The 27,767-nt window shown below is 42.6% G+C and overlaps 1 protein-coding gene across 2 annotated transcripts in view; it reads left to right on the top strand.

Annotated features, from left to right (window-relative positions):
- Positions 1-393: 393 nt before the first annotated feature.
- KLHL29 (kelch like family member 29) overlaps positions 394-27,767 on the top strand; it is a 403,260-nt gene continuing 375,886 nt past the window's right edge. For both annotated transcript variants that reach the window (XM_042829821.1, XM_042829815.1), the window contains exon 1: positions 394-429. The gene's annotated coding sequence lies outside the window, so the exon portion shown is untranslated. The remainder of the gene's footprint in view (positions 430-27,767) is intronic.

Genomic DNA, 27,767 nt, shown 5'->3' with positions numbered 1-27,767 from the left:
CCTCCCGCGGTGGAGGCAGGAGCGAGGCAGGGAGGCCGGGGGGAGGCGGAGCCGGGCCGGGCTCCACCGCCTCCCGCCGCCGCCGCGATTGGCCCGGCCCGCCCCTCGCCCCGGCGTCCAGGCCGCCTCCCTCCCCGGCTAAAGCGGGCAGTAGGTGAGGGGAAGGCGGCCAGACGGGAGCATGGTCGAGGCTTCGCAGCAGCAACAGCAGCAGCAACGCAACCACAACCAGCAGCAGCCGCCTCCGCCGCGCCGCGCCTCTCTGCCCGGCCTCCAGCGCGGCTCCCGCCGCCCGCAGCCGCGCGGGGCTCTGCGTTAGCGGCGCGGAGGCTGCGATGCGCAAACCTCCGCCCGCCGCCTCCGCGCATCCCCCCGCCGCCTGAGGCCCCGCGCTGCCGGCCCAGGGCCGCCCGCGCCCCGCGGAGGGAGGTAAGCGGCGCGGAGCTCCTCGCAGCGCCGGGCTGCCCTGCGCCTGCGCTCGCTGCCCGCATTAAAAACTTCCTGCGTGCCTCCTGCCGCCTGGGGGGTGCCGTGCGGGGCTGTCAGCGTTAGGATCGTGATTGCCGTCCTTTCATTTTCTAATTACTGTTATTATTATTTTTTGTTCTCTCCCGATTTCTGCTTTATTTATTTATTTATTTATTTATTTTAAAATTAAAAAGGGGCTCCTCTCTGCAAGCCCAGCCGCTCACCCACAACTTCTGGCTTCTCGCCGAGCCGTGGCCGCCCTGCCCCTGCTGCCCCCCACCTCCGGGGCCGCCCGTCCGCGCCGCTCCCTTTCCCGGGGGTCACCCCGAGCTCCGCCGCTTTCGGATCGGCGCGGCCCCGGGGCACCGGCCGTCCCCAATCCCGTCCCCAACCGCGTCTCGCTGAGCCTGGATCTATTTCCATTTCCCTCCCTCCTCCCTCTCCCCATCCCTACGCGTGATTTGTAGCAGGAACTTCTCGCCGAAATCCTGCTGAAATAGATACCTTAAAAAAGCGCTTCTTCCACGTTTTTGCCACTCGGTGCTTTGCCGTTCCTCGCCGGTGTGAGGGTTTGTTTGGATGCTGCTGGGTTTTCTATTGATGCAGTTCGTTTATTTATTTATTTTTCCGAATTATTATTATTTTTAATTATTTTCTTTTTTAATGCATATATGTAACTTGTGGCTGAGCCCAAGTGCTGCCTGGCTCCGATCAGGAGAGCTGCATCCCACTGGGTATCTTCACAGGGGTTCGTTATTTGACATGGAGTGCCTGTGCCAGGTTGTTGGGTTCAGGTCTTTTCACCTCCCCAAGAAGGCTGAGAAAGGCCTAAAGGAAGGGAGCAGTGAGGCTGAAGGGTGCTGCCTCTCATACATTTTGTAAACGGGCTGCTCCCGGGCTGGGGTTTTCTCTTTTCCCCTGTATGCTTCACTCACAAAGCTGGATGTACTCCTAAAATGACAAAGATGGATTTATCACCCCACCAACCCCCCCCAAATTCATGTCCCCCAGGTGCTGGAGTTGGTGCCTCACCTTTTGTGTGTTGTGTGTGAAAATTGTTTAGCAAAAGGTAGCATTCTGGGAACTGCACTAAAGGGGATTTGATCACTTTTCCATCAATGAGGCAAAACAGCGTGCCTGCTTGCTGCAGGCTCCTTATCTGTTCTAATGGAATATTGCATATAGTGGGTTTCTAATAAATGGGAAAACTTTCTTTCCCATCTATTTCCATACCACAACAGAGGCAGTGTGTGTGCAGGGCATGTGTGCACCTTGCAGTGATTTACACATCTATTGAGGTATCTTTCCGAGGTCGGTTCTGTGATAGTTAAAAATCAAACTCCTGCAGCTTTAAGGTGACTACGGAATAATAAGACTGTCTCTTATAATTAGCAATCTGCTGAAACTTTAAATCCTCCCTGGTAGATGTTATGATCCGAGTGAGGGGAGGCATAGTGTTCCTGCAAGCGTTATTCCTTCAGATTTTTTCTCCTCCAAAACAAAGCAACAGTGCCTTCTGTTATTGTTATATTCTGATTTAAACTGCTAATGGGTTTGAGTCTTCCTTTTTTTTTTTTTTTTTTCCTTTTTTTTGAAGGAGAAACAAAGTCCAACCATATTTTACGCCGGCATTTATCTGCGTCAAACTTTAGTTCTGCTCAGTAGGTTGTTTAATCATGTCTGAATAACATACAGGGGTTTTTTTGTTCCTATAACTTGTCTTCATTGTGTGTATTTATGGAAGCTGTCTTTGATTTAAGACGAAATATGGGAGCTATGCAAATAATTTAGTGACCCATCCAGGATAAGACTCAGCCAGCGTCTCTAAGCTGCATCTTTCATTGCCTCATTTCACATAGATATCTCTTCCCATAACATCTGTGTCGGTATTTCCTAATAGGAAGCGAATAACGCGTGCTATATTTTAATTAAAAATTACAGTTCAGGATTTTGAGTTATTGCCTCTTCTAAAACATGGTAGCATCGTTGTTGTTTACATGAAAGTCAAGCAACATCCGGTTACACCGAGTTGTCTTGCAAGTAAGTGGTCATTAATGCTTAATTTGGATGAATTTTTGTTTGTGCTCGTTTAGCTTCCTGCAGAGAGTCTGAAATGAGTGCTGCAACGCATACAGGGTTCTCCATCCTGAGCACTGCCCGACTTCTCTGTATTTGTTGTCTCTGGCAGCTTATGAAATGTGTGCACAGTGTGTCAACCTTTCCCTTAACAACAAAACCTGTGAGCAAATGTTCGGTGTGAATTATATTACTGAAATAAAATATTCTATAGTTGTCATGGTTACAAATAGAGGCAGGGTTACTGGTTTTCATCTGCATGCTGGGGAGGGGGAAATCCAGTTTTGTCACTTTTTTAATTACATTTCTAATGAGTGATGGTCATACTTCAGGTACCCGATAGACGAGATACACAGCCGAGCGAATTAGGCTTTGTCAAAGTCTTGCTGAAACAAAAAGTGGCTGTGTGCAGGAGCGGAGCCTTTCTTGTTCATCTGTTCTTTTTTAGAGGCAGAAATCTTGAAATACGAAAGTAGCCTCCTCTTCTGCTTTGTCCTTCTTCTGGGTTCATGTTCTGTCAGGGTTACTGCTCTTAATCCTCAAACAATAATAAAAAGTATGTAGCGTGCGAGGGGACTGGAAATCTTCTAAATGAAAGTACACGCCGGTAGTAACTTGGCCAGCAATGAGATGAGATTCTGGGGGTTTGCTGCGAGCCATACCTGGTGCTATCACTCCTAATGCCTGCTTGTGAGGAGGATTCATTACCCCAGGCTTGCTGTGCTCACCTCGCTCCCTGCCGGCACTGCTCCTCTCCCTGCTCCCAGCCCATCGTTCCCATTGGAGCCATTCCAGTTCAGCACTCCTCGATCTGTGACCCGGTCCGGGCCCGTAACTATTCTCAGGCATTGGCACCCATCCCTCTGCTGCTCCTCTGTGTTCAGCTGTTTTTGTCCGTGCCTTCTTGCTTGCCTGAGCTTTTAATTTACTTTGATAACCAATGGACCCAATTCTTTTGAAGCACGGAAAAATATATTTTTATATATCTTTTTTTTTTTTTTTTTTTTTTTTTTTTTTTTTTTTTTTTATAAATTATTCTTCGCTTCTTCAACCTCCTTTCCTTCTAAAGCCTCTGTATTGTGGTGGAAGTTCACACATGGCTTTGTGGGAGAACTATCCCTGGATACGTAGATGCAGAGAGAGGTTCCCATCTGTCCTGCCTTGTTTAACCTCTGCTCCATCCATTGGATCCCTATTGTGAGATTTATTTATTTTTTTTAATCTTAAAATCAGTTTTTAGGTTTTTGTTGTATTTTTTTTTTTAAATTTTTTTGAGTTATTTTGTTATGTGTTAATCTTTAAATTTTTTTTTTATTTCATTTATTATTTTAGCATTCCTTGTTAACATCATATTGAGTATGTTACAACGGCTCTTGCAGTGCCCTGCCCATTAACTTTCACTGATCCACCTGGATTTTCTGCTGCGGGCTGCAGAGCCAGGGGGCCAAGGAACCCGAAGCTCTGATCCCAAAGCTCCTCTTTGCAGAACATCAGCTTCATAATGTACCACAGAGGTCTGCATTGTTTTCAGATCATTAATTCTTTGTGCCATAATCAAGGCTTTCAGCTGGCTAAAATCTCAGCATGGCTTGGCAAATTATTTGGTCTTACAGCCTTTTTTCTTTTTTTCTTCCTTTTTTTTTTTTTTTTTTTTCTTCCCCTTCCTCCCCATTTCAGTTGCTCGGTTTGGAAACATTCAACCTTACCATGTGTAGATTCAGTAAACTTAAACACAGTGCCATTAGTTTCTGATTTATTTGTGTATCTAATAACTTTCTTAAGCACTCATCACTCCCCAACAGCAATACCGTACCAACAGGTTTCACACTTACCTGATTTGTAACCTACTGAGTTTGCCTTAGTATACTGTAGTGTCCTTGGTGTTAACCCTTTGTTGCCTTGATATTTTTTTTTTTTTTAACTCCCTTTCTGCACAGGGAGGAAAGGGGTTTAGCTCTCCTCTACGTTGGCTGCTCTCCTATGGAGTTCCCCATAGGAAGCTGAGGCTCAGCGTGAGGGCTGGGCACGGCCTTCTGCCAGTGCCCCACCAGCAGCAGCGCAGCGTATGGAGCTGTGTGAGATGTAAACAGCTTTGACATGCTTCTGTCACTTCTACGTTCCTTTTGTTGCCCAAAGTACAAAGAACTCTTCCTCGGCTAGGAGGAGATGAGAAGGAAATAGATTAAAAATCTCTACAGGAACGCCTCTCTGTCAGGTTTTTAAAACTCAACGCTTTGCAGGTTTTGAATATGCGCTGTTTACCTATTATGGTTAAAACAGGATTGAAGAGAATTTATACCAGAGGTGCCCTGTGAAGCCTTCCCTGTGCTGTTGTTATGCAGCCGGTTACCTCTGGGCTGTCTTGACCACCTGATAAATGACAGTAACTGAATTCCTAGTCACAATCTTCCATAAATAATTTTATGTCTTGGATTAGAATATCAGGAACATGGGACTGTTTCCCTTAACTTATGTGTGCTGCTTTTTTCTTTTTTTTTTTTTTTTTTTTTTTTTTTTAACCTGTGATGCTTAGGTTTTCAGGTGGCCTGAACTTGGATTTCTGCTGTTGTTGGCATTAATATCAGAAAAACACAATAGGTTTTTGGTAGCCTTAAACTTCAGGTAACTTATGCTGGCTTATAGAAGTCGTACTGATTCACTGAAGCAGTCTGCTCAAACTACAGGTGATGACTTTTTACCATAAATTCAATGTTGCTTTTTCATTGTACTTTCGTTTTGCTTTTTATTAATTCCTTGTCATGCAACAAAACGTGCAAAAATGATATCAAGTGCCGGGACTTCAAATAGAACCTGAACACGTGTACTAGAACACACAAATGCACAATTCCTGGATTTATCTCATATTCCAGGGCTAAACTCAACATAAATATAGGTGAAATTAAATTTAATTGGGGAAAAAGAAAAAGAGATTATTTCTAAGGATCATCTTTTGGAACTAATTCAGCGCAGCAGTTTGCAAGAAAAGCTGCCACAGATGTGATTCCTTTGCAATGTTGCTGTTAACTAGGAACTGCCAGACTTGCGTGTTGTAGAAATTTTCTTGGCCTATGTGTGCAGTTGAGATACAGTGAGAAGAATCCCTGAGATTCACGTAGTGTCAGTGACGGAACTGCTGCTGCTGTGGGGCTCAGCCTCAGCATGTGCCCTGAGCAGTTGAGCCGGACTTTAATCATCTGTCTATTGATATTTTTGGACCTTGAGAAGAAGCACTTTATCTGCCTTGACTTTTTTTGAAACAGAATAAAACCCACAAAAACAAATCCACGATTTGCATGACAACGTGGACAGCAGAAATCCAGGATTTGAAGTGTGATTTAAGAGCTTTTTCCTCCAGATACTTGTCCAAGTCTGTGCTGAAGAGTAATAATACTTAAATCAGATAATTCTGCTTTGAGATAAGCTTTGTCAGGTCTGTTTGAGGATTTTGGTTTTTGGTCTGTGAGTGCTGAGTGGTGGGTTTGCAGATCACAGCACAGCGTGGCTGCTCGAAGAAAAGTTTCCCTTCTCAGGCTGAGACTCAAACATGCTCTTCTCCTTATGAATGGACAGGAGGATTTAAATGCCTCTGGTTCTTCCAGCCACAGGTAAACCACTGAACTCCTTGCCCTCTTTTGGTCAGGAAGATCATTCTCTCATCATTATACAACAAGAAATAACTTTAAAGTGGATGCAGCTGTGTTTACCTGTGCTTTGAAGTATATATGTCTTGCAAATTTCTGTTGACTGGTTGCTTGTTGAGCACCTGAATTCATTAAATGATTCCTAACATATTGAATCTTTCGAAAACTTCAGTTTTTTTGACTTTCTATCCATTTTATTCTCTTGCTTGCCAAGAGTGGGGGGAAAAAGTGCCAAGTTGGAACACTTCATGCTACAAAATGTTGTCAGGTATATAAATGTCTGGAAAGTGCTTTTGAAACTATATGAAATTGCTGTAGAATAACCATGACCTTAAGCAGTATTTTATCGAGCTTACTCCTTCCCCTTTCATGGTATTTGGAAATGGGATGGGGAGAAGTTGTGAACTCTGGATGGAACTTCAATGCATTGCCCCTTATTCTAAAATGCAAAGTACATATGTAAGTAAAATAGAATAGCTATCCCTTGTCTCAACCAATTCACTATTAAATATTTATGTTCTAAACTATATCCTTAATATTTTGGCATTGTTGCTTGGATTATTGAAGGTAGCAGTGGTATTAGCAGTGAAAGTTGGTTCTTCTTTCTCGTTGTTTCATGGCTTTTGTTTTTTTGGTCTTCCGCTATTTTCTGAGTGGCTTGTTTAATGTGATGTATTGGAGGATACAAGGGATATATCAAAAGGATGTTGTGAGGGACAGAAGGAAAAGAATCAAAGGAACTTCTTCCACCAAAATTGTGCAAGAAGCATGAGGCCCTGGTATAGACAGTGATTTCTAGAGGATGGGAATAAGCTGCTTCCTGATTATATGATGCTGGTTATTTTAAGGGTTCCAATTAAGAAAAATGGATATTTATGCAAATGATGACTACTTCAAAGCTGCAATTATTCATCTTTCTCCCTTCTTCCCTAGGGAATAGGAATAGATGCAACCAAGCCCATATGGAGATTGGAGATTCTCCATCATGGATGTAGAGTGTTCTGCTTCCTTACAGGCTAGTCACAGGAAATTTTGCCCTGAAGTTCGTGTAATCCCCTTAAATCCCTTAAAGTTCAAGGGTTTGTTGCACCTTGCTGGATGCAGTAGGCCTGAGAGATGATGCCTTACTGTCTCTCTGCTTCAGAGTGGTGATGTGCACAGTCCTCAGTTATACCTGAAATTTTAGAATCAGAAAACAGATCTTGGAACATAGCTTTTACCTCTTCCTTTTTTCAAATGATTTACTTAACTTAGAGATACCTGCCCAGTACTATTCCCGCTCCCCCCTGACCTGCTCCACTTCATAAACAGCTTGATATATTACATCTGAAAAACCTAGATAATACCAAGAGTACTTCTCCGTGTACCCTGTTGGGAGCCAAGAAATACCAAATATAGCAAGGATACAGTGTGATGAGAGGCTATGAAAAATGCTTCTTCAGGTGAAGAAAGTGTGTGGTTAACATTTCCAGGTCATCTCTGATGGAATTGCTAATACAGTGCAAGGCAAAATGTTATATATACTGCACTGTCCTATTTATTATAATATTTATGATTCATCATAGGAGGAAAGTATAGGTTGAAACAAAATACCATGTACTAAATGTAGTTCTTTTTCCCCTCTACCCCAATATTTCATGATTCTGAACATTGCGTGTACCGATCAATAGTCAATTACAAGGAGAATTAACTTGGGAGAAGCTTGAATGTATTTGCATGTCGTAACTTATTTCTCGGTCTGTGGCTTTGTATTGCTTTTCTCCCATGTCATGTTTTTTTGTAAACAAAAACAAAACCCTCCAAATATTTGTACAATTACTTCTAATAGCAAGGCTTGCCATGTCCCATTTGAATTCTGTCAATATGGATTTCTGGTACAGCCTTTTTGCACTGCCCTGCTTGCAGGCAACATCAGTCAAATGTTTGTAGTTACTTTTTTGCTTCTGTTTTATAATAGCTGGACATCAAGGTATTAGGCTTCAGATCAAATGTTGCTCTTGGTTACACACATGTAGTTCATAGAAATCAATGTTGCGTAGACACAAATGAGTTGGATTTGATCTTTTTGTCAGTTAACTCTTCTTGCACTTACACTGATACTAGTTTGGATTTTCAGTGGGCTGGACTGAATGCCCTATCTACGGCTTGGAAGCCATGAGACTTTGGTTTATTATGGCTCTATACTACCCAGAGAGTAATGGCCACTCCTCTTGATTTTTGTTAAGCCTCAAGACTGTAAACAAACGTAATGAGATTGGATTAAAAGCTGCCTGTAGCACTTAAGAGCTGGGAGGTGGCTGTTGTGGGACCTTCTGGGGAGCCTCCTGATTGATCTTGATGTGTGAATTGTCACAAGAGCCACTGAACTGTGGACCAAATCCTGAGCTAGTTAACACTTGTGGAGCTGACATGTTCCAATATGTATCTGATGTTGTGCAGTGCTTCTGTACCCTGAGGAACAAATCGCTTGTGAAATTCAACTGTGAAGATCCTGAGGTCAAGAGAAGACTCTGCAAATCTCTGTGGATGACAGCAGCTGCTAAAGAGGGAATGAGCAGTAGCAGATCAGGCATGTTTTTCTGGTTTCTTTGCTTTGTGTGGTACTTCAGGTACTTCAGTACATCTTTCTTCCTTCTTTCCTCTGTTTTGTATTATAAAATGGGCCAAACTTGTCCTTGGCCCAAATCCGTTGAGTTCAATAAAGTTGCAGTCTGGTACCTTGAAAATCTTAGATAAATGTTCTGCCAGTTCTTTGAAATTATCAAATCCCTGAAGTAAGGCTTATTTTTTCTAGTACACTTCTCTCTTGATTTTTATTTTATTTTTTGGTTGGAAGAAAAATGTGTAATTTTATGATTAAACTTGTGGGCAGTTGTAGCTCTGCAGCATCACAACCTTATCTCTCTCTGAACTAAACGGGCAGTGAGAAGTTGTGGCTGATATTGGAGTTATTTGTAGGAGGGGAAAAAAAAAAAAACAGAGCACAGAAATGGCATAGGAAGGAAACAAAAAGGTTTGCCTGAAGTCTGTAAAATACAGGGCAGGCTCAAAAAATTGTGCTTCAATGCAGAAAAGCAGTCACAGGCAGAGAGGGGAATTGTGGTTCGCTTGCTGCTGTTACACCCTTTATTTTGGTTTGTTTTTTTTTTTTCCCTTGTCTCAGATAGAAAATTCTGAAAGCATGTTTGTGTATGGAGAGGGGAAGGAGCACTCTCACTAAGAGAGAAATTGCAGCAAGTTTTCCTTAAACTCACTGTTTCAATATCACACTTGAACAGTTCACAGCAGCATCCTTCAAGCCTTCTAAAAGCTGTTCTTAGACAAATCTTGTGGCTGCAGCAGCTAAGTTATTGAGGTATTGTATTGCAAGGATAATGTAAGTAAAACAAGCAAAAACCCACCTCTGTGTTGTGCTGGCTGCTTTGTTTGAAGTAGTTCAGGCAGTTTTCTGATGGCACGGTGAAGGCAAACTGGGCAGAGACCAAGGCTAATAGCCAGTTGGGTGAAGCTGGGAGACTGAGACTGGTTCCTGATGGATACAACAGAGGCACCTGCTGCTTGAAGTGGTGGTTTAATTGGGGTTTTGGGTACCCTTGCTTAGGCTCCAGGTGCAAGTAAAAGTCCTGGTTAAATCTTTCTTCCTCCTATTTTCAGGCCACACCATTTATCAGGCAGTTACTCACCTTCAGCAGAATGTGAATGGGGCCAGATTTCCTATAGGTACTCACTGATATGACACTGCATATCACAAGCCTTCCCATGGTCTAGACATTGCTTTGCAAAGTGAGTCTTTGGTTGCATGGAGGTGACTTTTTTGTTTTTTTTGTTGTTGTTGTTTTGTTTTTTAAAGGGTAAAATCTATTTTTTTTTTCTATGTAAAGATTGCTGTTAAACTTACAAGCAATCAGAGCTGTGCAGCTTTGGGCTATCTTCTTGATTGGAAAATTGAAAGAGACAAGGGGAAAAAATGGTGGCTTTCTCTCCTCTGTGCTTGACAGGCATAGTAGCAAGTATTGTGTATTAAAAATATGTAATACTTAATAATAGTGTGATATTATATATGTGCACATGTGTTCTGAGGGTCAGGGATTGTTAGAAATAGCTGAACTTATACCTGTACTTGCTAATTTAACAGCAGAGCTTATTGAGAAAAAGACTAACTATTAGGATAAGATCCAAGAAACGTCAGTACTAATCTGTGTCTAGAAAATCCGTTAGTTTTAACTTAAGGCAAAATCTAAGCGCAGACATCATGCATGTATAACTACCACATGCACAAATACAGTAACTTGGCTTGTTACATCTAATAAATAAGCTTCACTGTAGCTGCAATCAACACAGTGTCTAGAGATGTCTGCAAGAGTGATGATCGTAAATCAGTACAGTACAGCACCAAGTGACAGCGTTGGTCTGTGAAACCCTCAGCTTCTGTCTTCAAAGCCAATTGCAAATGTAGCTCTGAACCTCTTGGTGGGCTGTTGGCAAAGAAGAATAAACAGGGGATCTTTGGATCTTACGCACAAAGTTTCTGATGTCTGAGCTAAAAACGATCTGTTAGCCGAGCCTGGAGCAGGCTTATTGCTGAGATGTGACCTGGCTGCCACTAGAGAGGGACGGAGCTCTGCACAGAGCAGGGGTGTGTTACTGCTGTAAAGGGCAATTTTCAGATAAATGAGGTTTTTTTTGTCACTGTTGTTCACCTTTTAGAGTCTAGAAAGCGGAAGGGTAAATATTAAATCTCACCGTTGTTTGTGCTTCAGAACAATTTGCAAAGCTAAGTGCTGTTGCCTAGAAGTGCCTCTAAAAAGAGCGAAGTGCTTCACACCCCATGTATGGCCCATATATGTGATGTATGTAAGTATTTGTAGTTTTTATATGTGTATGTTTTAGAAATACGATAAATAACGTTGTAAAACAACATAAAACAACCATTAATTGCCAGTTGGATTGTGGAAGCAGGAATCAAATTCTGAACCGTCTGGGTGAGTAGAGAAAGCATTGTATCCTATATGGTATGCAAGCACAAAGGAACTTGGAGCAAGCAGTGGGGTTTTCCCATGTTCCTTCATAAGATGGCAATGTTTTATGCTGCTTATCCTTATTTAGCTGTGACCGTGGAGCATTCTTTTTGGAAGGAGGAGGAAATAAATAAAGAGTCCGTAAAAAACACGGAGTCAGCTTTGGTTCTGTGTGTAACAGTGGCTTCTGATGGCCACGTTACAGTCGTCAGGCTTATGTAGTTGAGTCTTGCCCGATAGCTCTCCTTCTCCACGTTGGCTGTTATCAAAGAGCTTCTTTCCTTTATATATATCCTCAAAGTAGCTGCAGTGGCAGTCTGAACCTTGGTTGCTGCATTACCTCTTCACTCACTGTATCTTAAGCTTCCAGATCTCTTCTTTCGATTTATTTCACTTCAGATTAATAAAAGCACCACCCATAATTACGGAGCACCTTCAGGATGAAACATATCTGGTAATTTCAATTTATTTCTGAGGATTTTTCTGTCCTTGCCTCCTCTGTTGAGGCACTAAAATCTTCTGAGACGAGGACTGATACTTGTTTGCTGTGCAATGAGGGCCTCCTTTCTAGCTGAGCCTCGTGCTCCAACAGGACAAACAACGCTTGACTATGAAAGCACTGCTCCCTATTTCCTCTGTTCCAATCTATGAAGATTCTTTTATGCTGAGGCAAAGAGAATGCAACTTTCTTTTTCAGCTTTGTCTAACTCCTTCTCTTTGGAGAGGAGGAAGCATCCTAAAAAGGCAAAGTGAACATTGAAAAGTAATTTCGGTGATTCTGGAATGCTTAAATAGGATTTATTATTATTATTATTTTTGACTTGGATTAGAAAGCAGAAATTCTTTTCGGCTAGATACTTAGCAGCATAACATATGCTTTCCAGCCAGGGGTGTATCTGTTTCTTCTGGAAAGCAAGTATGTGCTTTGTCTCACTCTGTTTAAAAATAGTAACCCCATGAATATATTGAAGTCTCTGAACTATTTAGGAGGTGGTTGCTGCTGTGGAGGTCTGCAGTCACGCCCACCAGAGGGCATTTTATCACCAATTTCTTGGGGAAAAAGTTAATTCTTAAGTGATAAGTGCAGTAGTAAATATTGGATGTAAAAGCAGTGTATAAAACATTGTACAGATAGCTTTTTTTGTTTATATATAAATACATATGCTTATTTCCTGGCTGTATTTATATGTAAATAAGTAATAGTGTCAGCTTGGGTAGTTGGGTTTCCCCTTGACTTCCTAAGTAATCCCTAGTTTTACTTAGGGATAATCTGAAGAAAAAGGGACTGTAAAGCTCTTCCACAGCTGGTGTAGCTATTGGTTACCAGGAAACCAATGCCTGTACCCCTGGACCAAACGAGTGCAGCAGGTACTTGGGGTGATTGGGATGTAGGTACATCAAATAACCTCTTGCAGGGCTTCTCCAGAGCAGAGGCTGCTGTTTGGAAGCCCTGCTCATTTAGGAGGCTGGAATTTGCAAATGCACTTAATAGTAAAGCTCGTGCATCATAAGGAAACACTTGGCAGCCAGGGAAGTGTACATCTGCCAGATGGACCTGACGTTTTGCATTTGGCAGCAGTTAATGCTAAGGCATGGTATGCAAAATGCAAGAGTGACAGCAAGAAATGAGGTTTTACTTTAAAAAAACTGTATTTTAGTTTTATTCTTCTCTTATCCCATCCATTTTCAGTGATAAAATAAAACCTCTGCAAAAAGCAAAAAAATTAATCTGCTGCTGAAAATAGTCTCATCCCTTTTCAGGGTGCTTCCTTGTAAAGTTAACATCTGTGCTGAAGGTTTGGCTGCCCCTGCTCAGATCTGTGACCTTCGTCAGCCTGGTACAGCGTGCATAATGTGATTTAATTCCTTTTGGTTCCCTGTGGACAAATGTATTCACTCCACCAGAGCCCTCGTGACTTGTCTGCAGCCTCAGCAGAGCCCTGGGGTCATATGAGCACGGGGGACCAAACTGCAAACCTGGGCAAGGATCTGAGTAGCTGTGCTGAGGAAGGACAGTAGGAAAAATATTTCTCCCTGTGCATGATCCTCATGGCATGTGTGTGGGACATGCTGTGAGATTTGAGCACTGATGGCAAGCGTAGCTTGGGGACTTGTGATTGGGACTCAATGTTATGTTTATGTCTTGATAAGGGTGGGAATCAGGCTCACTGAGATTCTAAAACACCTCAAAGATTGCCTAGTCCAACTAGGATTGCCTAGTCCAGCATTTCCCCACTGAAGTACCACACCTCCGTGGTTCTTGATCACCTCCAGGGACTGCGACTCCACCATCTCTCTGGGCAGCTGGATCCAATGCCTCGGTACTTTTTTGGAGAAGAATAATTCAGAGCCTATCTATTGCTTGCCAAACTGTCTGATAGAATGAAAATGGATTGCAATGAAATCTAAATTACCCAAATCATTCTTATCAGAAGTCTGCATATTATTGGAGCAACGCAAATATGGATCTAGACACAGCCAACTACTACTGTGCTGAAGTGTATATAAGGGCTTGCTTTCTTCAGAGATAAGGCCCTGATTTGCAGAGGTTAGGGCTGTGTTGGTTAGAATGAAGGGAAGTAATGGCAGCAGCGTAATTCTCTGGAGAGCACCAGCTGTGGAGAAGATCCTCATGGTAGGGATAGGTGCACCTTCTTTTGCAGGAGGGGAACTGAGGGTCTGACAGTGTTAGAACAAGGGAAAACTAGAAGAGGGGAGACTTAGGTTTGATGTTAGGAAGAAATTATTTTCTCAGAGGTTGATGAGGTGCTAGTACTGGCTGCTTGAAGAGGCTGTGGCTGCCCCATGACTGGAGGCATTCAAAGCAAAAGGATGGAATCCTGGGCAGCCTGATCTGCTGGGTGGCAATCCTGCCTGAAGCAGAGAGGATTGAAGCTAAATGCTCTTGTAGATCTCCTCCATCCCCAGCCATTCACTGGTTCTTTCAGCATGGTGTGGGCAGGAGGCAGAAGGTGCTATGGCCTCCCGCTATTCCTAGCCGTTTTTGTTCCATGGAAAGGTACAGCACTGTGGTTTGTAGGCATCTTTACTCCCTCCAGAACTTAGTTAAGGCACTCAAAAATGGTTGTTGGGGAGTTATGTAGAAAGAAGTGCTCATATCCTAAAAATGAATTTGTGCAATGAAAAAGTGAGGTGGAGAATTAATCAAGACCAGCTCCTGCCTGATCAGCAGCAGGCTTCTAGTAAATAGCCTGAATGCTTTTAGCCTCTTTATTCAGATGATAGATCCTTTAGCCTTGAAATTTATTTGTTTTTCCAGCAATGTTGGTATCTGTGCAAATAAATGACTCGTTTAAAAATAAATAAATAAATAAATAGAAAATTATTAATCCTCTGAGGCTCAAACTTTGAATAACATTTTCAACCAAAAAAAATTCCTTTCCAGAACTGTCCTGGACTATTCTCAAGTTGCCATTTTTTTTTTTGTCCTTGCATTTACTAGCTTAACTTCATGGAATCATAGAATGGCCTGGATTGAAAAGGATCTTGAAAATCATCTAGTTTTAACCCCTCTGCCACAGGCAGGGTTGCCAGTCACTAGACCAGGCTGCCCAGAGCCACATCCAGCCTGGCTTTGAATACCAGTATTGTAAAGTATTCCCCAGCTATTGTAAAAGAAATTATATAGTTAATGGCAGTGGCTTTGTTTTTTTTCCCTACTTTTGGCAACAAGGTGGACAAAGTGTAGATTTGAGGACCCAACTGTAGAGATTTAAGACATTCTTGTTGTGGGTGAGTTGGTCTGCTAAGAACTTTGTTAGGATTAAAAGAAAAAAAGCCACCAAAAAACTGTTCAGATTTAAAAAAAAAAAAAAAAAAAAAAAAAAAAAAAAAGTAGATGGCAGCACTAAGCTGTTCTGAGAGAGAGGATTTGAAGGTGAGAAGGATGAAAAAGCCTGTTAAATTTGCAATTATTGCAACAGTGCAAAGCTCCCGCAACACTATAGTAACTCATATTAGCAGAAGAACCTTGCAATCTGGTTTCCCTGCTGTTACACTGGGAATAGATACTACTGCTTCCTCTCATTTCATTAGCAAGGACCATATGAGGTCTCAGTGTAATTCTGAGCTAAAACAAGCACATATCTAGGTTTCCTACAGAGTGACTTAAGGATTTGACCTGGCTGCTGTTTGTATCTTGGTGCTAACTTATTAGCTGTACAGCTATTGTATCAGAAATCCTTGGCTTCCAAAGTATGTGCAACAACATATTTAACTTCTCTGTGTTTTCATTTTGGCATATAGAGCTGTGGCAAAGTTCTGGAAGTTATTTGCTCAGTTACAGTACCATGTAGCCAATAGCAGTTTTAACAGAATTAGCCTAGAGACACTCCAGACCAGACTGAAATCTTATAAACATGCTGTTTACTCAGAATTTGAATCTATATTTTGACGTGCTATAGCGGATGCCTTTCTTCTCAAAAACAACTACTTGTCACCTTTAGCTAACTTGCTGCTTTCCTCAGTCTTGTATTGAGCATGGATTTAGGTCATCTCTAGGGAGGGAGCAGGGGGTTAAAATACTCCACTACGGTTGCAGTGGAGCCAGCTGCCTTGCTTGTAAAATAGTTTTGAGCAGAGAAAGCCTGTCTTTCCATTTTCTGAGCTTCCAACTAAAGCCAAAAAAATGTTAACAATGTTGTTTTCTTGGACTTCGAGTCAGCCTGCCCACCAAAATTCAGAGTTCACAATGTGACCCCAGGGAGGGGAAGAAACTTGGATACCTTGATATGCAGCTTTGAACAAAACAGGAAAATCCACATGGTTTAATTTTGACATAGGAATGAATCTAGCTGTTTTGAGCTTCGTCCTATCCATTAGTGGGCAGGGAAGCCCACTGAAGGTGCAGAAAAGGAGTCCCTTTGAGAGCCTGTAGTGGTAGAAAATGAGGCTTTGTGGATGATGCAAGCCAGCATGCAGCAAAAAGGAGGTAATAAATGCTAACTGCTGGGGATCAAGGTTGATTTATAGCACATCGTTATTTTTTGATGGCTTGCAGGCCTGTAGAGCCTAACTGAAAGAATTGGGATGACTGGAGCTGATCCAAAGAGCCTGTGCTCTTTGGCCTCTGAGGGCTTACAGGCCAACCCTAGAACTTGTTTTGGTCTGCTCCAGCTGAATTTCTTTTCAACTTAACTAAAAATAACTTGCAGATGGCCATCTGTGCGTGACCCAACTGCCTTGGTTGAGGCATTGTGTTGCTGTGAAGGAGCCTGCCCTCTGGCATGCCAGCAGCTCCTCAGGGCTGTTGGGCCTGGTGTGTGTGATAGGAGAGCCGCAGTCCTATCCCTCATCGGCTTGTGAGGTCTTAACTTTGCGTAATGCTTCTTGGTGCTTCTGCTCCTGAGTCCTTGTCCTTGGTCACCAAACTCAAATACCCATCAGTGGGATTAACTGCGTTTTTGGGATGTTCTGCCTGGGGAAGACTGGACATTAGGAAAAATGTCTTTACTGTGAGTGTGGTCAAACAGTGGAACAGACTTCCTAGAGGTGACTGGCACCTATGCCTGTCAGTGTTTGAGAGGTGCTGGGACAACACCCACAGTAGTATCTCCTAACTTTTGGTTAGTTCTGAAGTGGTCGGGCAGTTGGACTAGACAGTCTTTGAACATGCTTTCCAGCTGAGCAATCCCATTATAAAGAAATGAGTTCGATAACTTTTTGCCATGACTTTGATATTATTGAATTTGTTGATTGTGTTCTGCTAGGTTGTTTTTAATCTGTCATTAGTATTTGAATGATGAGTCCTTATTTCAGCACGTCCATTATGTAGTTTTCCCAAGGCTTGGTTCTGATGATGCTTCTGCTGCTGGTTGGATACAAAATAATTATCAATGTATTTCATAAAATCATTAAGGTCTGTAGGACCACTAATATAATTTAATCCAGCCATCAACTGTGTCCCTCAGTGCCACATCTAGCCTTTCCTTGAAAACCTCCAGAGATGGTGACTCCAGCACCTGCCTGGGCAGCCTGTTCCAATATCTCATCACTTTTTGAGAATAATTTCTTCCTAATATCCAACCTGAACCTCCCTGGCGCAACTTAAGGCTATTGCCTTAAGTTATTGCCATAGAAAGGTTGATAACTTCTCAATCTGCAGTGAAAGTAACTTTGTAGTGTTGATTGCATATACTGTTTCTTGTCATAAATAATGTAGAAATCTGAAGGATTTTAAAGAACTGAAATAAAATGTGATTTGAGGAGACAGCTTTTAAATTCTACGCCTGGAAAATTGGACATGTTTTGAGGATATGGCACAAAACTTGAAATATTGAATAGTTTGAATATTTTCCTGGAAACAAATAAATAAATTTTCATGACTAAATGAAGCTTAAAAACAGGCTGCCTATGGAGCTGTCAGACTTCTGGCCCACTTCTTCAGATAGTGACGTAGAGCAGTTCTTGTGGCCAGGTTACTAATAAAATGAGAAATGACCTATTCATAGAATAGTAGAATCACTGAGGCTGCAAAAGACCTCCAGGATCATCCAGTTCAACTGTCCACCTATACCAATATTTCCCTACTAAATCATGTCCCTTAGTTTAAAGTCTAAACATTTCTTTGAACACCTCTAGAGCTGTTGACAAAACCGCATCCCTGGGCAGCCTGTTCCAGAGCCTAAACACTTTGGGAGAAGAAATTTTTCCTAGCATCCAACCTGAATCTCCCCTGGTGCAATTTGAAGCCATTCCCTCTAGTCCTGTTGCTAAGTATGCAAGATAAGAGGCCAGCCCTCACCTTGCTACAGCCTCTTGTGAGGGTCCCCAAACTGAGCTCAGTACTTGAAGTGCATCCTCACCAGTGCTGAGTATAGAGGGATGATCACTTCCCTGCTCCTGCTGGCAATGCTGATAGAACTGAAGATGCCATTGGCCTTCCTGGCCACCTGGGTGCTCTGCTGGCTCACATTCAGCTGAGCATCGACCAACAGCCCCAGATCTGTTTCCTCTACGCAGTCCTCCAGCTGCTCTGCCTCAGAACTGTGGCTTTGCCTGGGGTTGTTGTGGCCAGTGTGCAGGACCTGGCACTTTTGATTAGGGCAGTTGTAATTAGCCCTGCCTCTCACTATCTTCTTAAGGGATTGGTATAGGAGTTAAAGATCTCATACCAAGAGTTCTTACCATGGGCTTCCAAATCTCTGGATGATCTTAACCATATGTATGTTTCCAGTAGCTTATAGGGAAATTCTTGCATTTTTGGCCTTGACGGCCGCTTCTGGCTTCCAGTAGCTCTGCAGTCTGGTTAGGCGTTTTGAGAGTATCTTATTTTTATCTGCTCTATAACTTGTAGCTTTTATTGAATTCCCTATTGTTAGGAGACAGAAAAGAGAGAAACTGAAGTTATGACTTCTGTGCTAGTCACGATTTTACATTTTTATTTTGTCTCTAAAGTCTGCTACTCAGTCTTCAGTCTGCCTTCAAATAAGGGTCTTCACATCCGAAATATTGTTGTTATGGTCCTCTGAGCCCTCTCTGAGCCTGCAGTATTTCCCTTGGATTTGGGTGTCTAGTACACAGAGCAAGGAAGCAATACTATTGATTTGATAGTAGCACTTCAAAACTGCTTTATTGCTCAAGCTAACACAGTGAGGGTTTTTTGGTATTGTTTTCCCTGTCTCAGTGAGCAATTGTTTCAGGATTTTTCCATGAGCTTTCCAGAACGGAGCTGGTATTAATACAGCTAAAATACTTGGAAGAAGTCAAGCTTGCTGTCCCTGAAATGAGTCAGCCAATTCTGTTGATGTCAGTATAGAACTAGGCTACTGAATAGATTTTTGTGAAAGGTTACTCATTTCTAATATGTATTATAACTATAGGATTAGACCCATATTCCATTTCATTACCAAGTCCTACTTCAGTAGGAGATGGTGATTTGTTAAAGTTGAGCTGTTCCCTTAATGCTCTGAGGATTAGAAATGAACTTTTTTCCTTAAACTCCCATTAGCAGAACATGAAGAGGATGGGAAGAATGAGCAGTGCAAGGTATCGTACATCATGCCCCTTTGTTGGCAACTTAGGCAGTGTTTGAGGTGTCTGTTCTGCCTCTACCCAGCAGTTATTTTCAGTGCCTAGCTGTCATTTCTCAGGTGTTTGAGCAACTACAGCCAAGCTTCCACTTTGTTTGTGATGGTTTAAGGTAAATAGCACTGATTTGTGAAATATATCCAGCTTGGCTGTCTAGCAACCTCTTTGTGGAAACTTAATTGCTGGGGATGGGGAGGGGGGTAGGAAGGATTTGGGTGGTTGGTGTTTTTCTATTTTTATTTAATTTTCATGAAAATTAGGTCCAAATGTAAGTGCTGTGAATTTCCTTCACGCTGAAAATTCCAGCAAAACCCCGCTTATAAATACTGAAACAATCAAATAGAAATGCATTCCTTGTTTGTTTGCTTTGGAGTACTACTTGTATATAATCAAATGACTTCAGAAACTGACAGACTGCTTTAAGGACAGCATCAAGTGTGATTCAGGAAAAGTACTCAGTTGGCAACTGTTGGACCTTTATCACAGTTAAGGCTTCTTGGTGCTCCTTAAACAATGTGAGAATGAATAAATAACCATCTTTGGGAAATCTGAGGCAATTGTCTGCTTGGCCCCAATGTTCTCATTCTGCTCAGTTACTTTCTGCATTTCTGCAGTATCTTTTGTTCGTGTACGTCAGACTTGTCAAAGTTTTGCAGATGACAAAGCTGAGATGCAGAGAGGAGAAATGATCTCAGTGTTTCAGGCAAATCCTGAATTGAAATGAATTCCTGGTTATGGTAGAAATATTGCATATAATACACTTCATTTTAGGCTCAAGCAGTCTGCTGTCCTGCGGGTCGGCACTATTTTCTTTAAGGCAAAGGTGATGCAGCAGTAGCTGTAGATACTTGAAGTTATAGGATAAGAGATAATGAGATAAAAAAGAGGTAAAGAGATAATAACTTCTCAGAAAGAGTGTTAGGGTATTGGAACAGGCTGCCCAAGGGGGGTGGTGGTGGTGGAGTTGCTGTTCCTGGAGATGTTCAGGAAACATGGAGATGGTATCAGGGAACACAGTGGACATGGTAGTGGTGGGCTGACTGTTGGACTTGGTGATCTTAGAGGTCTTTTCCAACCTTCTGATTCTGTGATGCTGTTTATTTGTGCATGGGCTGTCTTGAAGGTGACCTGCCCTCAGGGGCCATCTAATGGCTCTCATCTAATGGGTTGCATTAGGGAGGTGAAGTTTGTCAGGGCATACCGTGCTTTGGGAGGATGTAACAGTGACAATAAAATTGGGTCCACCCAACTGCTGAGAACTCATTTTGTTCTCATTAAGATGAAACTCTTCTACTATGACTGGCCCTCCACTTTTTTTTCCTTCAAAGAAGAAATAATCTTTCACCAAAAAACAGATTGAGAAATTTTCTGTCGTGATGCCAGAGCAATGCCTGTAGCTTTCAGTTTTTGAATTTTGCCATTTTGCTTTGTAAAATAATTGTTGTTTCAGTCCTATATCGGACACTGGAACAATGAGCTCCTTTGGAAGCCCTTCAGTCTGACTTGGTGTGTCTCCATGATGGCCCACAGCCTCAGAGTCCTTGGCAGGGTGCTGGGGAACATGATGTGCAGAGGAGTGGGAAGAAAAAGAGTGGAGCAGAGCTGTAGCAGACAGAGACACTTTGCCAAAGGTGTGACTGGGAGGCTGAGATGTGTTTTGAGAGCAAGGAAGAGGAGGCCAGTGGTAGCTGTGGGGTTTGCCTTGAAACCACCTGGGACTTGAAGTTGATGTGACCAAATCTGGGAGGAAAAACAAACAACAACAAAAAAGTTGGATGCGGCTTTTATCAGCCTCTTTGGAGGCTGGAGTTTCAGGTTTTGTAAGTGGTAAATAAGGTAGAGCAACCACACTAAAAGGGAACGTGTATTTCTGGTTTGGTGATTATGGGAGGCCAGCATGGATCAGAGCTGCGAGGTGCTAAGTGGTTGAGTTATCTCTGCTGCCCTTTGCTGAAAGTAACCATTTGGATTGAGACAGCTGCTCGTAACCGTTCCATTCCATAAACAAAGTGCCTTGTGGAAAGCTGGGTAGATTCAGGTGGCAATTCTTTGCTCACCTGAAGGAACATGGGTAACTTACCTCTGATGCAGTTCCAAAAGGTATCACCATTGGTGTCTGCATTGGCACAGCAGAAGAATAGAGCTGGTCGACTTATCTGTAGGTCCATAGTCTACAGAATGCTTTCAAGGCAGATATCTCTCATCCTATTGCTGCAGATTCTGTGGGGCTTAGATTCTACTGTCTGCAGATACTAGGAGATTTTGTGGTGGTTTTGCTTTTGTTTTTGCTCAAGGAAAAAAAAAATAAATGGTGGTAAGGTAGAAAGAGCCTTTTGCTTTTTGGGGGCACTTGATGCCCAGGTGCTGCCAGTAGCTGTCAAATTTCACTAGCTGTCGATTTCCTTAGTACAGGAAAGCTGGAGCTGTGGGTTGGGACTGAAACTCTTCATCAGGAGGATATCCTTAGATCACAGAGCTGGGGCTCAGGCCAGGATCAGAGCACTGATGGGTAATGCTGCTGCAGAGACGAATGGTATAAGCTAGGATGGTGTGGGAAACCTGATGTTCCAGAAAGGAAACGTGTTCCAAGGAAGGAAAGTGGGATGTGCAGGAAGGAAACGATAGAGCTTTACTTGTTTGAGCTTAAAAGAGAATTAGAAGAAGGATAATCTGCTGTGACAGCTGCCAGGTAGCTGCTGTACTGCTGTGTTAGCGTTACAACAGTCCTTGCTTAGCACGCACCTGCGGCTGCCTGCTGCTGATAGAGGGATGCAGCCATGGATGGACCAAATGGAAATATTCCCTCCACACAGCAGAAGGAAGAAGTTGACTAATGGGGAAAAGGGAAGTAATCACAGAGAGTGAAACTTTGTGTTTGGAATATGTGACTTGCAGATAAAGAAAAGCTGCACTGTTGCTTATGGAATTCTGAAAACTTTCAAGAAAGCTGGAACTAGTAACTGGAAGGGTTGTATGAAGTAACCTCATTGGTGAAACTGCTGGCTGCTCAGGACCTTGGGTTAGTCAAACTTTTCCTGGTTGTATTTCCATAGAGGAAAACTATCTGGTTAGGAAATTGTCTGTCTGCCAATTGTGCCCTCATAGAGGTTGACTACGATTCCAGCCTAGAATCACAGAGTATCCCAAGTTGGAAGGGACCCATAAGGAAAATTGAATCCAATTATTGGTTCCACACGGGGCCACTGAAAAATCAGAGCTTTACATTACCAAATACTTCCCTTTTAGATTCCTTTTTAGTGCATTAATTGTTTTAATCACCTTTATCTCATAATTTTCGCCTTGATGGGAAGAAATTTCCCATCGGTCACTAACTGCAGGTGTACAATGGATCTTTAACTTTGGATGGTGGCTGTGGCATGAAACATTTAGAAGTATTCACCCTGTTGAAGAATGGGTTACTTCCTAAGAAATCTAGATGGGCACCTTGTTTTCTCCATCTAAAACCAATCCAGCCTTGTCTGGTGAGACTTGTCTGACCTGATGATCAAGAGGCCATACTTTCCCATTTTTCTTCTTGTCTCTTTGCAGCTTTTGCTCTAGGAATGGTAATTCTCTGCTGGCTCTGACTGTCACTTCAGAAATAGACTGAGGGGCCGTATGGTGTCCTAGGGCAGCTTTTCTTTACATGACCTACTTCTTTCACCTGGCACCCACATCTCACACACTCAGCAAATCTGTGTGTGCCAAATCATGCCTGTGTTTGGTAGCTTCAGAATTTAAACCATTGTTTTTTCTCAAAGTCTTTTCCCATTGTCTTTTCTCATTCCCTCAGAGAGGGAATCAAGCCCAGGAATTGGGAGGGTTCACCTGTTGGTTAGGCAAATAGCTGGGGCAAAGTGCATGCATCATTTCTGCCAGCAGATGGTCAGCAGAGGCTATTGCCTACATCTCACCTAAGGCAAAGGTGGTTTTTTGCTTTGAGCATCAGAAGAATCCTTGCTCTTTTCTGCGAAAGCATGTTAAAGCAGCCAGCTGTTTGCTTGTTCTCTTTTTTTCTACATTTAAACTTTAATAAATAAATAGATAAACCAACCCTATTATACAACGCCATATCCTTTAAAAACGTGACCATTCAAAAGAAAAAAAAATGTGCCTATAAAAGAGCGCTGAGTGCGTGAATGTTTCCACCACTGGCTGCATGTGCCAGGCTTACTCTAGCTCTGGCAAGTTCAGAAGCTAAGCAGTGTTCTAAGCAGTACTGGAATACAGGGCGAAAATAAGGGAGCTCCTTACATCGATCAAACCCAGAGGAGGTAGGAAGACTTAAGTATCCAATTTAAGTCAGAGTGAAATGCTGAACTGTGTTAGTAACAGATGTGGTGTCACAAGGGATGTTCTTTTAAATCCAGCTTGAAAGGAAAACCAGCAACACAGGTACAGGGGAAATGTATAGGAGAATGAGAAAGGGTTCTGTACTTCTGCAAGAGAGACAGGCAAACTAGTCTGCTAGGAAGTATCATAATTAAAAGCAAACTACAGTTGTCAAAATAAGTGAACAAAACATGGTTTATGGTACATTAATTTGTTTGCTTACTTGCACACAACAAAATTTTTTTTGGCTTAGCAATTGTTCTCCCACTCATTAGTGAGAAGTAACTAGATTCTATTGCAGTACTTGCTGGTAAATTGGAGAATGGGGAAAGAAAGGGAAACAAATTGTTCGGACCACTGGTAAGCACTTGTTGACTTGATCCAAATTCAGAGCCATAATTTCAGCTTTCCTTTAGGACTGGGGAGAAACAGCTGCCTGAACAAGAGAGAGGACAGCTGCAAGTCTGCTGCCATCATGACGCTGTTACTCCATGATTCAAGTCTGATTTTTGGGCAGTGTCAGAGGTATCACAGACCTCTGTGTGCGGCCGACCCCAGGCCCTGCACTGCTGGCAGGGGATGGTGCAGCTTGGCCAGCTTTGTATCAGCTTGTTGTTTAGGCTGTAGCTGCCTCTGCTGTTACTCATAGCTTTCCCAGAAGGTACGAAATGAAGCTGGGATGAGTCCTGCCAGCTCCTCTGCTGTGAATAGCATTAGAGAAAACTGACTGGAGAAGAAATTCTTGTGTTGCTGTTGGGAGAGCTAATGGCTGTGTCTGAAGCATTTCCGTGCTGCTGATACTAGGAACAAGGCACTGGTTTGTGTCACAGTTGCAAACTGAGTCCCTGTGACAGAGGTGGCTGCAGCGTGCGCATGGAGGAGGCAAAGAGGATGGCGTTAGCAAATGCATTCAACCCCTGGACATGGATGGGGGGCAGTTCTTCCCCATATCGTAGGAGATTTCTCTTGAATTGTGTGAGTAAGAGATGTGGGAAAGAAACAGAATAATTCTTGGGACCGTGCTTTGATCAGGTGTTTATGCTTCAGTCTTGTAGCCATGTCCTTTAAACTCTCAACAAGTTTCTTGGTTACAGTAAAACATGAATCATGTCACTCTTATCTGTTCTTGCTTCACCAGGCAAAAGTCAAACAAGGAGGTCAGCTACAGTGACAGAGAGCCAAAAAGCCTTGGGGGCTTTTAGCCATGGAAAGACCACAATGGGAAAGACAATCTGATGTGAAGTAGCAGAAGCTTCTTTATGTTTCTAGCATCCTGGATGCTAAGGAAGCACTTTCCCCTATGTGTAACTGTTAATTCTTCATCTCGCTGTTATATCTCTTAGCTGCACAGAGGTGGGAGATGAAGAGCACAATCCTCTTCGTGGAGCACCTCTTGATTTTTCTCTCCTGTGTTTGGCACAGATGTTAGCAAAGTCTGTGTGTAGAGGTATATTCCTTTATAGTGGCTTGGCAGAGTTGAAGCTTTCCTTTATACTATTAACCTACTCTGCACTGTGCTTCTAATAAGTTTGTTCTAAACTTCTATCCCCAAGCTGTCCTGATTCTATGGGGAATATGGCCAGCATATACATATAAGCAAAACCAGAGTGAAGGAATTGCTTATGCTTGATTTCCAGAGCTCTAAGAACTGTGCACTACTGGCAAGTGTGGAAGGTTACAAATAGCGATCTTTCATGCTGAACTCTTTATTTTCAGGGTTTTACAGCCTCCATTTAAAATGCTGAAGTACTTCCAGTGTTTTTAGAAGCGATGCAAGTTAATTTTAGAACTTGTGGTGAAGCAGATTGGTTAGTAACTTGGGGTAGCTAGAGCATGAAGAGCGATGGGGTGTCATAACTCTCTGGAAGAGTCATTTGTGCCTAACCAAGCTCGAGATGATGTTATGTCTGAAGGCACTCTGCACTCACTGAAGGCTATGGAGATGGATTTTCCTTTTATTGTCACAGGGAGTCACCTGGGTTGACTACTAACAGAAGCTTGCTTGGCCCTGTGGATCTCTGGATCTGGAAATATAATTTGTTTTGCGAGGTTTATCAGCAGTGCCAAGTGCTGTGTTAAGGTTAATATTACTGAATAAGAGAAGGTTCCATTTTTATTTTGCTGTGATTGATGGTAAGCACTTAACTGTGTTTAATTGCCAGGTCGGCTGAGCTAGGTTTGTGAGGCATCTTCGCTTATGCAGGGCTGGATGTTTCGGTGCTGAGCTGTCAGATGTACTGCCAACGGTGAAAATCCAAAAATTGACACTGAATGCCTTCATATAGCTCATAAGGAGACCCGAGCTCAGGTCCTTGAGATAAAAACTGAGAGAAATTGTGAAATCTGAGGTGACTGAAGTGACCCATTTTTGTTCAATTAAAAAGTAGAGCGTGGTGAGGCTCTCCTGGGGTATACAGTGCATTGTTGTCCTTTTGACAACGGTTGGACTTGTCTGGGCTTTTATTTTTTGTGCCCATCATTGAAAACTTAGACTTTGGGGAGAGAAATAGTTGGGAGGAAGTTTTATGCTGGGGTCTTTTTTATAGATGCCATTGTGTTCAGATTCCTAAGAGCCATTCACTAAGGCATGTCAGTTCCTATCTTGGGATTATTTTGTACTTGATTCTGAGTAAATTAAAAACAAAAGCGAGACCGAACGCATTTCGTAGAAATGGTTGGACCATGTGGAACCAATCAGAGTTCTGGCCTTCTGAAGTCATACTCTCAATGTCTATACCAGGAATATCAGTTTGGAACTTTTCTGCGATGGCTTGAAGCTTGCTGGCTGCTGTGAGTTTGCCTGCAGGAATGTCTGACATGTTCTTGTCTTGCCACCCTCTCCCACAAGTTTTTATTTCTAAATGATTATGTCTTGTTGAACACAAAATAAATAGAAGGCTTTGCTAAGCAAGGAAAAACAGACTTACCTTTCCCATAGCGGTAGGATGCCTGAATAAATAATTACTCCAGCAGTTACTACTTTGCTCATGTTGGTGATGTTAGCTTAGCCCCTAAAAATATGTTCAAAGAGCTATTCCACTCCACCCTGCTCCGTTCTTTAATTTGATAATCCATATTCAGTGGCAGAAGGGGATTGCCATCAATTGGGTATGCAACTGAAACTCTTTTTCCATTCAGTGATGTCACTTTTGTAATCGTCTGTCCTTGCATTTTCTGCTGCCGCAAACAGACTTTTTCCTGCAGAGGGATGGAATGCTACAACATGGGAACTTGCTCATAGAAAATGTATGTCTTTGTTTTAAAGACAGCAGTGAAAGCATTTGGTTTGGGTGCGAAATATGTCAGCACTGTAAAGAGCCAGCAACCCACTTTGTTTTTAAATGCTTAAATAATTGTTCATACGCGATACCTTCCTGAATTACAATTAATTATCATCATATCACAGAATATCATAGAATGGCCTGCGTTGAAAAGGATCGCAATGATCATCTAGTTTCAACCCCCCTGCGATGTGCAGGGTTGCCAGCCACCAAACCAGGCCGCCTGGAGCCACATCCAGCCTGGGATAGAATTACGTAAGTCACAACTTGGTAAGATCCCATGAATGGATAGACATTATATTCGGGAGTTGGGTGTACCGTGTTGTTGTTGTTGTTGTTTTTAATTTGAGGGTTATTTTATTAATAATAATATTAAAAAAAAAAAAAAAGGGCTGGCTAAGAGAGGCCAGCTGGCATCATTACAGAGTAATACGGGAGAGCTGTGAGCATGGAGGAGGCACAGCATGACGGAAGGCAGCCAGAAGGATTAAGGTATCTTAGAACTTCTTTGCTGCAGGCTTAGTCTGGTGGCAGAGGGAACACGTAATTCCCACTTTATTTTATTTGTTGTGAGACCAAGGGAAGCAGTCCATTCCGTTGCCTCTGTTTGCAGGATAGAGGAAGGAGAGCTGGCGCCGGGCTGTTGTAGGAGCACAGATGGAAGAAATTTAAGGGATGCTTTAGGTCCTAAAGCTGCACTCCTATAGGTCTGTCAACATAAAAGGATAGTGAACAGGGCCATTGGAGTGACAAATGTCTCAGGGGAGGATTTGAAGCAATAAAAGCGCACACAGCTTGCACAGCATGGGGCTGTGGATTGGCAGAAGTCTGCAAGTATGTGTAAGTGTTTTCATTGGATGCAGTTACTGTTGTTGCCTATCTTAAACAAATGTCCCGATTAA

Source organism: Centrocercus urophasianus, unplaced genomic scaffold, assembly GCF_019232065.1.
Source record: "Centrocercus urophasianus isolate 14NV4802_14NV808 unplaced genomic scaffold, USGS_Curo_1.0 seq_10, whole genome shotgun sequence".
Classification (NCBI taxonomy): Eukaryota; Metazoa; Chordata; class Aves; order Galliformes; family Phasianidae; genus Centrocercus; species Centrocercus urophasianus.
This window is presented reverse-complemented; position numbering and strand designations above follow the sequence as displayed.